We start from the raw sequence: 8,723 nt of genomic DNA, 5'->3' as shown, positions 1-8,723 counted from the left end.
GGGATTGGTACAGGAATAGCTGAGGGAGCACAGAGGAAGGACAAGTAACAGCCTAAAGCAGTCAGGAAGGCTTTGCAGAGTCACAGATTGGGGGTGTGTGGGTGTATATGTGGGGTTCTGGAATCAGACTGCCTAGATTCACATCCAATCAATGCTCTGTGACTCTGGGCCAGTTACTCAATCTCTCTGCCCTCCGATTCCTCCATCTGAAAAAAGGAGGATTCTGTAAGGCTTAGATGAGTTATTAAGTGTAAACAATTAGAACAGTGCTTCACATAGAATAACATGGTCAACAAATGTTGGCTCTTATTATTCTGCAAAGGAAATTCAGAGCCGTTAAAGAATTACACCAAGATCAGGTATCTGTGATTTGCAGAAATTATTCTGGGAATAGTGTTGAGAAAGGATTGGAGAAGGTAGAAGCTGGAGGCAAGTGACATGGTCTGACAGACGTGTGCTGAAAACCCAGCTCACCTTCATATTAGCTGTGTGATCTTGGCCAAGACCTGGAGTCTAATTTGGGCAATAATGATGGGAATAGAAAAGGATTCAGATTTGAGAAATATTTGGTGATTAAATAGATAATGAGGTGAGGAGGCAAGACAGATAAAGGTTAAATAATAATTATGGCTTTAGAAGGTACTATTGTGTGCCAGGTATTATGCTTAACATGCTACATTCAATCATTCATTCAACCAATATTTACTGAGCAAAGTACTGTATACCAGGCACTGTTCTAGGCACTAGGAATATAGCACTAAATCAGATAAGCAACTTCTTGCCCTCATGGAGCTTACATGTTATCTCATATAATGAATATCCACAGCAACCCTGAAGTGTAACACAATTCAGATTCATTTTACAAAGGAAATTAAAACTGACATGTTCAATTTTCCTATCTGTGAGTATTCCTTTTTTTTTTTTAAGACAGAATCTCATTCTGTTGCTCAAACTGGAGTGAAGTGGCATGATCACTACAACCTCCTCCTCCCTGGTTCAAGCGATTCTCCTGCCTCAGCCTTCCAAGTAGCTAGTATTATAGGCACATACCACCATGCCCAGCTAATTTTTCTTTCTTTCTTTCTTTTTTTCTTTTTTTTTTTTTTTTTTGGTAGAGATGGGGTTTCACCATATTGGTCAGGCTGGTCTTGAACTTCTGACCTCAGATGATCCACCATCCTTGACATCCCAAAGTGCTGGGATTACACATGCCAGCATGCCCGGGCTATCCTATATTCTTATCTGTAAAATGGAAATAATATTACCTGCCTTATAGGGTTGTTAATATTTATTAATACATGTAAAGCATATATAACATATCTAAGTTGTTTTCCTAAGTTATTATTCAGCAACGTGTCCAGGATCACACAGCAAGTAGACGGCAAAGATGAGAACTGAGGAAGAAGGGAGGCAACAGGGAATCTCAAATCAATTGGGCATCTATAGTTGGGTTGCTCTTAGAATATCAGAACTGAGGAAGGAGAACTTTCCCAGGGGGAATTATGCCAGATGATGTGGGTACTACCACTCAGCTTGGAAAATCTCAAAGATGCAAAGGTGTCCTGGAGGCCAACAGGACAACTATTGTTCCTCCTGCCTAAGAGAAGGGGCCCTCTTGGAAGATAGGGCATGGCCATTGTCCCCTCTCCCTTCATCCATTTAGTTCCTTGAGGAAGTCAAGAATAAAAGATTGGCCAGGAGCAGTGGCTCACACCTGTAATCCCAGCACTTTGGGAGGCCAAGGCAGGCAGGTCACTTGGGGTCAGGAGTTCGAGACCAGCCTGGCCAATATGGTGACCCCCATCTCTACTAAAAATACAAAAATTAGCAATCGCCTGTACTCCCAGCTACTCAGGAGGCTGAGGTAGGAGAATGGCTTGAACCTGGGAGGTGGAGTTTGCAGTGAGCCGAGATCACACCATTGCATTCCAGCCTGGGCGACAGAGTGAGACTCCATCTCAAAAACAAACAAACAAACAAACAAAAAAGATCAGAGGATGTGACTCTAGAACTTTGTTTAATTTGTTACCTCTTTCTAGTTCTTTCTGCTGTCTCCTGTCTGGCCCATCAAAGCCCACAAAATGGAATATTGGGCTTGTCTTTGGGGATAGCAATAAAGAGGAGTAATGAAGAGGAAGCCAGCCGCTTCTTCTTTTCATTACAGGCTCATGCCTATGATACCAGCACTTTGGAAGGCCGAGGCAGGTGGATCACTTGAGGTTAGGAGTTCAAGACCAGCCTTGCCAATATGGTGAAACCTTATCTCTACTAAAAATACAAAATATTAGCCAGGTGTGATGGCAGGTGACTGTAATCCCAGCTACTCACGAGGCTGAGGTGAGAGGATTGTTGGAACCCAGGAGACGGAGGCTGCAGTGAGCTGAGAATGTGCCATTGCACTCCAACCTGGGTGATAGGGCAAAACTCCAACTCAAAAGAAAATAAAATGTGGAGTGCTGGGCATGGTGGCTCACGCCTGTAATCCCAGCATTTTGGGAAGCCAAGGCGGGTGTATCACCTGAGGTTGGGAGTTCAAGACCAGCCTGACCAACATGGAGAAACCCCATCTCTACTAAAAACACAAAATTAGCTGGGCATGGTGGCAGGTGCCTGTCATCCCCACTACTCAGGAAGCTGAAGCAGGAGAATCACTTGAACCCGGGATGCGGAGGTTGTGGTGAGCTGAGATCGTGCCTTTGCACTCCAACCTGGACAACAAGAGCAAAACTCTGTCTCAAAAATAAATAAATAAATAAATAAATAAATAAATAAGGCCACATGTGGTAGCTCATGCCTGTAATCCCAGCACTTTGGGAGGCCCAGGTGGGTGGATTACCTGAGGTCAGGAGTTTGAGACCAGCCTGAGCCAACATGGTGAAATCCTGTCTCTACTAAAAGTACAAAAAATTAGCTGGGCATGGTGGTGCATGCCTGTAATTCCAGCTACTCAGGAGGCTGAGGCAGGAGAATTGCTTGAACCAGGAGGTGGAGGTTGTAGTGAGCCAAGATGGTGCCACTGCACTCCAGCCTGGGCAACTCTGTCTCAAAAAAAACAAGAGTAATGAAGAGGCAACTGTGTTCTACTCTTGAGGCGGGCAGAGAGAGGGAAGACCAACGGATCAAGAGGAGCTCCAAGAAGGCTGAGTCCCTGGAGCCACAGCAGAGGCAAAGGAGAATTCAGATTTAAGGGTAGCCTAAGAGGCTGGAACTGGGGCTGAGCCAAGACCCCTGTGGATCACTGGTGAGCTCCAGGAACTGGAGTTCAGTGAGGAATAGGCTGGGAAGTCCCTTTTGGAATTCTCCCGCACTGGTGAGATCAGTTGAGGGTCTTTCTCCTCTCACTCTCTGTCTCCTCCCTTCTCTTTCAGGGAAACTAGTCAGCTTTAGCATTTTGACATTGAGAAAGAGGGAAGAATTAACCAAGGGGGGAACCGTGAAAACATCAAGGGAGTGTAGAGAAATTAACTAATGTTTATTTGCTGTACCCTAGGGCAACTTACTAGGGCTCTACATGTATTATGTCATTTAATCCTCACAATCTCACACAGCACTTGCCAGTTCCATTTTATTGTTTTGTATTTGTTTTTAGAGACAGGGTCTCAATCTGTCACCCAGACTGGAGTGCAGTGACACAAAGCTCTCTGCAACCTCGAACACCTAGGTTCAAGTGATACTCCCACCTCAGTCTAGCGAGTAGCTGGGACTACAGGCATGTGCCACCAATGCCCAGCTAATTTGTGTTTGTGTGTGTGGAGATGGGGTGTTGCTATGATTGCCTGGGCTCCAGTAATCGTCCCACCTTGGCCTACAGGCATGAGCCACCATGCCCAGCCATTCCCATTTTAAAATGAAACTAGGACTGAGAAGTTGGCTCTGTTACATGCTCTTACAGCACTCTGTACTTTATTTTCTGGAGAAAGTATCTTGTTATGTTGCCCAGGGTGGTCTGAAATTCTTGGGCTCAAGCAGTCTTCCTGCCTTATCCCCCTGAGTGATAGAACTGGAGACAAACACCGCCATGCCCAGCAGCACTCTATACTTTTTTTTTTTTTAAAGATGGGGTTTCACCATGATGGCCAGGCTGGTCTTGAACTCCTGACCTCAGATGATCCACCTACCTTCACCTCCCAAAGTGCTAGGATTACAGGCATGAGCCCACCACGCCTGGCCTGGCACTCTATACTTTTGTATGATTACCTGTTTAAGGTCTATCTCCCTTGGTATCTACATCAGGGCAGCTTTCTATACTTTATCATTAGCATGTAATACTATGTTTGGCACCAAGAAGATTTTTCAATAAATATGGATTGAATATTTATGCATATGGGAGATCTCATGTGACTAATCAAAGGCCATACTGTGTTACAACCATCCTGGTCTGTCTGTCTCCAAAACCTGTCTGTGATCTCTATTCTACCCCACCAAGTGCTTTCATGTTATCTCACTACTAAATGTCCAGGTTCAATGTCCTTGTAAGCATACATGCACACCATCTACCAAGAACTCACCTATTCAGGGAAAGCATCCCTCCTCCTTCAAGAAGCCTTTACAGACAGCTCCACCTGTCCACCTGCTTCCCTTTCCTCTAGCTCTTTCTATGTCTGTGCCACAAAAATGTTTCCAAGTTATCTGAAGTCTGATTGTTCTACAGATATTAGTACTTTATTAAAGCAATTTAACTCTATGGATGTTTAATGAAGGCAAATGTGTGCTGAGGCCTGCCTCTGCCAGGCCCAGAGGGTGGAACAATAATGAATCAGACACAACCTCAAAGGACTTATAGTCAGCGGGGGAGACAGACATTAGGTACAGATGTAATTTACTAGAGCACAAAGCATGATGACCTAAATGGTATTAAAAAACTATGAGCAACATGCTGTATGCATAAACCTTAATTATTATTCTGAAGAGTGTATCACGGAAGATCAGAACTCAAAGATATCATCTAGTTCAACCTCTGTTTTCCAGTGGAAGAGTTTGAGATGCAGAGAAGGGTGGGGCCCAGCCTAAAATCTCAGTCTGTCTGTCTGAGCCAACACAGACTTCAAGGTCTTTTTTTTTTTTTAAAGACAAAATCTTACTCTGTCAACAGGCTGGAGTGCAGTGGCACGATCTTGGCTCACTGTAACCTGTGCCTCCCAGGTTTGAGTGATTCTCCTGCCTCAGCCTCCCAAGTAGCTGGGATTACAGGCATGCACCACCACACCTAGCTAATTCTTGTATTTTTAGTAGAGACAGGGTTTCACCATGTTGGCCAGGATGGTCTCAATCTTCTGACCTCACGATCTACCCACCTCAGCTTCCCAAAGTGCTGGGATTATAGACACGAGCCACCATCCCCAGCCAGACTTCAAGGTCTTCTAAAGCCCAGCCCTGGGTTCTTTCCTTCTCCTCTGATAGCTTCATATGCTCCATCAGGCCATGAGATCCTTGAGGCTGGATCAATTTCTACCTAAACCAGGGCTAAGCAAGCCCAAAACACTTAGAGACTCAGGAAATGCAGTCTGATCCCAGGTTGCCAATCCAGTCTTTTGATCTGCTGTGCCTAATGTGCTCCCTACTCTTACCACTATGTCCTTAAATTGATTTTCAAATATTTTTTGTAGGAAATTAAAAAAAAAATAAACTCTTTATCCAGAATACCAGTAAATAAATCAGATAAAAGTGAACTTTCTCTGGTTGAAGGGGATGGAGTCCACAGCTCTACTATTTTTCCTGCCCTGAAATCCTGGGAAGGGAATTCTAGGAACACATATCGAAAACATTTGTTCTGGGCCTGGATGTGGTAGTGTGTGCCTGTAGTCCTAGCTACTTGAAAGGCTGAGGTGGGAGGATGGCTTGAGCCCAGGAGTTCCAGGACAGCCTAGACAACATAGTGAGATTCCCATCTAAAAAACAACAACAAACAAACAAAAAAAACCACTTTTGTTCTGGGACATAATTTTTAATGGCTTCATAGAAGCTGCTTCAGTGTATGGTCTTCCTCTGAATCCTGTCATTTATGAAGCTGACAATCCTTTCTTTATTCATGAAATGCCAAACACCCCAATGTCAAGTGGTCCCAATGGAGTATGAATGGAAATGAGATTTTCCCCTTTTCCCTCCTGCTCTCATGTTCTCCACAGAGAAGAGTTTGTCTCAAGGGCTACAGGGACCAAACCAAGAGGAGGAAAGAGACCCAAACACTGCCTGGGAGGTCAGGGGAGGCTTCTAGAGAAGGATCTTGGAGAAAGAATTCATCCACACAATCATTCACTAGCCCGAATCTATTAAAGCCTCTATTTTCGAGGGTGATACAAGTAGCCACCAGCTACACATGCTATTGACCACTTGAAATGTGTACAGCCAAATTGAGACATACTGTAAGTATAAAATATACACCACATTTCAAAGACTTGGTACCAGAAAAGAATGTAAAATATCCAGTTAATTTTTATGTTTTCCTTTTTTTTTTATACAAGAGTCTCGCTCTGTCACCCAGGATGGAGTGCAGTGGTGCAGTCTCAGCTCATTGCAACCTCCATGTCCTGGGCTCAAGCGATTCTCCTGCCTCAGCCTCCCGAGTAGCTGGGATTACAGGCACGTGCCACCATGCCAGGCTAATTTTAGTAGAGATGAGGTTTCACCATGTTGGTCAGTCTGGTCTTAAACTCCTGACCTTGTGATCCTGCCTATCTCAGCCTCCCAAAGTGCTGGAATTACAGGTGTGAGCCACCACACCCAGCCTCCAGTTAATTTTTTTTTTTTTTTTTTTTTTTTTGAGACGGAGTTTCACTCTTGTTACCCAGGCTGGAGTGCAATGGTGTGATCTCAGCTCACCGCAACCTCCGCCTCCTGAGTTCAGGCAATTCTCCTGCCTCAGCCTCCTGAGTAGCTGGGATTACAGGCACGCACCACCATGCCCAGCTAATTTTTTGTATTTTTAGTAGAGATGGGGTTTCACCATGTTGACCGGGATGGTCTCGATCTCTTGACCTCGTGATCCACCCGCCTTGGCCTCCCAAAGTGCTGGGATTACAGGCTTGAGCCACCACGCCCGGCCTGCCTCCAGTTAATTTTTATAACCAATAACTTTTATATTGATTACATGCTAAAAGATAGTATTTTGGCTATGTTGAACTATGCCAAATATAGTTAAAATTAATTTCACGGCCGGGCGCGGTGGCTCAAGCCTGTAATCCCAGCACTTTGGGAGGCCGAGGTGGGTGGATCACGAGGTCAAGAGATCGAGACCATCCTGGTCAACATAGTGAAACCCCATCTCTACTAAAAATACAAAAAATTAGCTGGGCATGGTGGCACGTGCCTGTAATCCCAGCTACTCAGGAGGCTGAGGCAGGAGAATTGCCTGAACCCAGGAGGCGGAGGTTGCAGTGAGCCGAGATTGTGCCATTGCACTCCAGCCTGGGTAACAAGAGCGAAACTCTGTCTCAAAAAAAAAAAAAAAAAAAAAATTAATTTCACTTGTTTCTTTTTTTTTTGAAATGTCATTGCTAGACAGTTTTAAATTACTTATGTGGTTCACATTAAATTCCTTTTTTAAAACATACAAGTAGGCCGGGCACAGTGGCTCATGCCTGTAATCCCAGCACTTTAGGAGGTTGAGGCAGGTGGATCACCTGAGACCAAGAGGACCTGGAAAGCTGAGGTTGCAGTGAGCCGAGATGGCGCCACTGCACTCCAGCCTGGGCAACTGAGCAAGACGCCCTCTCAAGAAAAAAAAAAAAGCCGGGCACAGTGCTTCATGCCTGTAACCCCAGCATCTTGTGTCTTCTACACCTGTTCTCATGTTATCTTTACAACTATGGGGTGAAATATAATTATTCTATTTTACCAAAGACAGATTTGAGGCTTAGAAAGGTTAAATTATTTATTCCTGAAATCAATCCTCCTCTATTTGAAAAGCCTCTGGAAGACAGGGATCCTGTCTTTTGTTTGTTTGTTTGTTTGTTTGAGACGGAGTTTCACTCTTGTTACCCAGGTTGGAGTGCAATGGGGCGATCTCGGCTCACCGCAACCTCCGCCTCCTGGGTTCAGGCAATTCTCCCACCTCAGCCTCCTGAGTAGCTGGGATTACAGGTGAGTAGCTGGGATTACAGGCACACGCCACCATACCCAGCTAATTTTTTGTATTTTTAGTAGAGACGGGGTTTCACCATGTTGACCAGGATGGTCTCGATCTCTTGACCTTGTGATCTACCCGCCTCGGCCTCCCAAAGTGCTGGGATTACAGGCTTGAGTCACCGCACCCGGCCCGATCCTGTCTTTTCTTTTTTTTTTTTTTTGAGATGGAGTTTTGCTTTTGTTGCCTCGGCTGGAGTGCAAAGGCAGGATCTCGGCTCACCGCAACCTCCACCTCCCGGGCTCAAGCGATTTTCCTGCCTCAGCCTCCCGAGTAGCTGGAATTACAGGCGTTCACCACCACGCCCAGCTAATTTTGTATTTTTAGTAGAGATGGGGTTTCTCCATGTTGATCAGGCTGGTCTTGAACTCTCGACCTCAGGTGATCCGCCCACCTCAGCTTCTCAAAATGCTGGGATTAGGCATGAGCCACTGCGCCCGGCCTGGGATCCTGTCTTAAACGCTGCTTTTCTCTCTTTCTTTCTTTTCTTTTTTTTTTTTTTTTTTTTTGAGATGGAGTTTCGCTCTTGTTACCCAGGCTAGAGTGCAATGGCGCGATCTCGGCTCACCGCAACCTCCGCCTCCTGGGTTCAGGCAATTCT

This window comes from Saimiri boliviensis, chromosome 6 (genome assembly GCF_048565385.1).
Source record: "Saimiri boliviensis isolate mSaiBol1 chromosome 6, mSaiBol1.pri, whole genome shotgun sequence".
NCBI classification, from domain to species: domain Eukaryota; kingdom Metazoa; phylum Chordata; class Mammalia; order Primates; family Cebidae; genus Saimiri; species Saimiri boliviensis.
Note: the sequence above shows the minus strand (reverse complement) of the source record.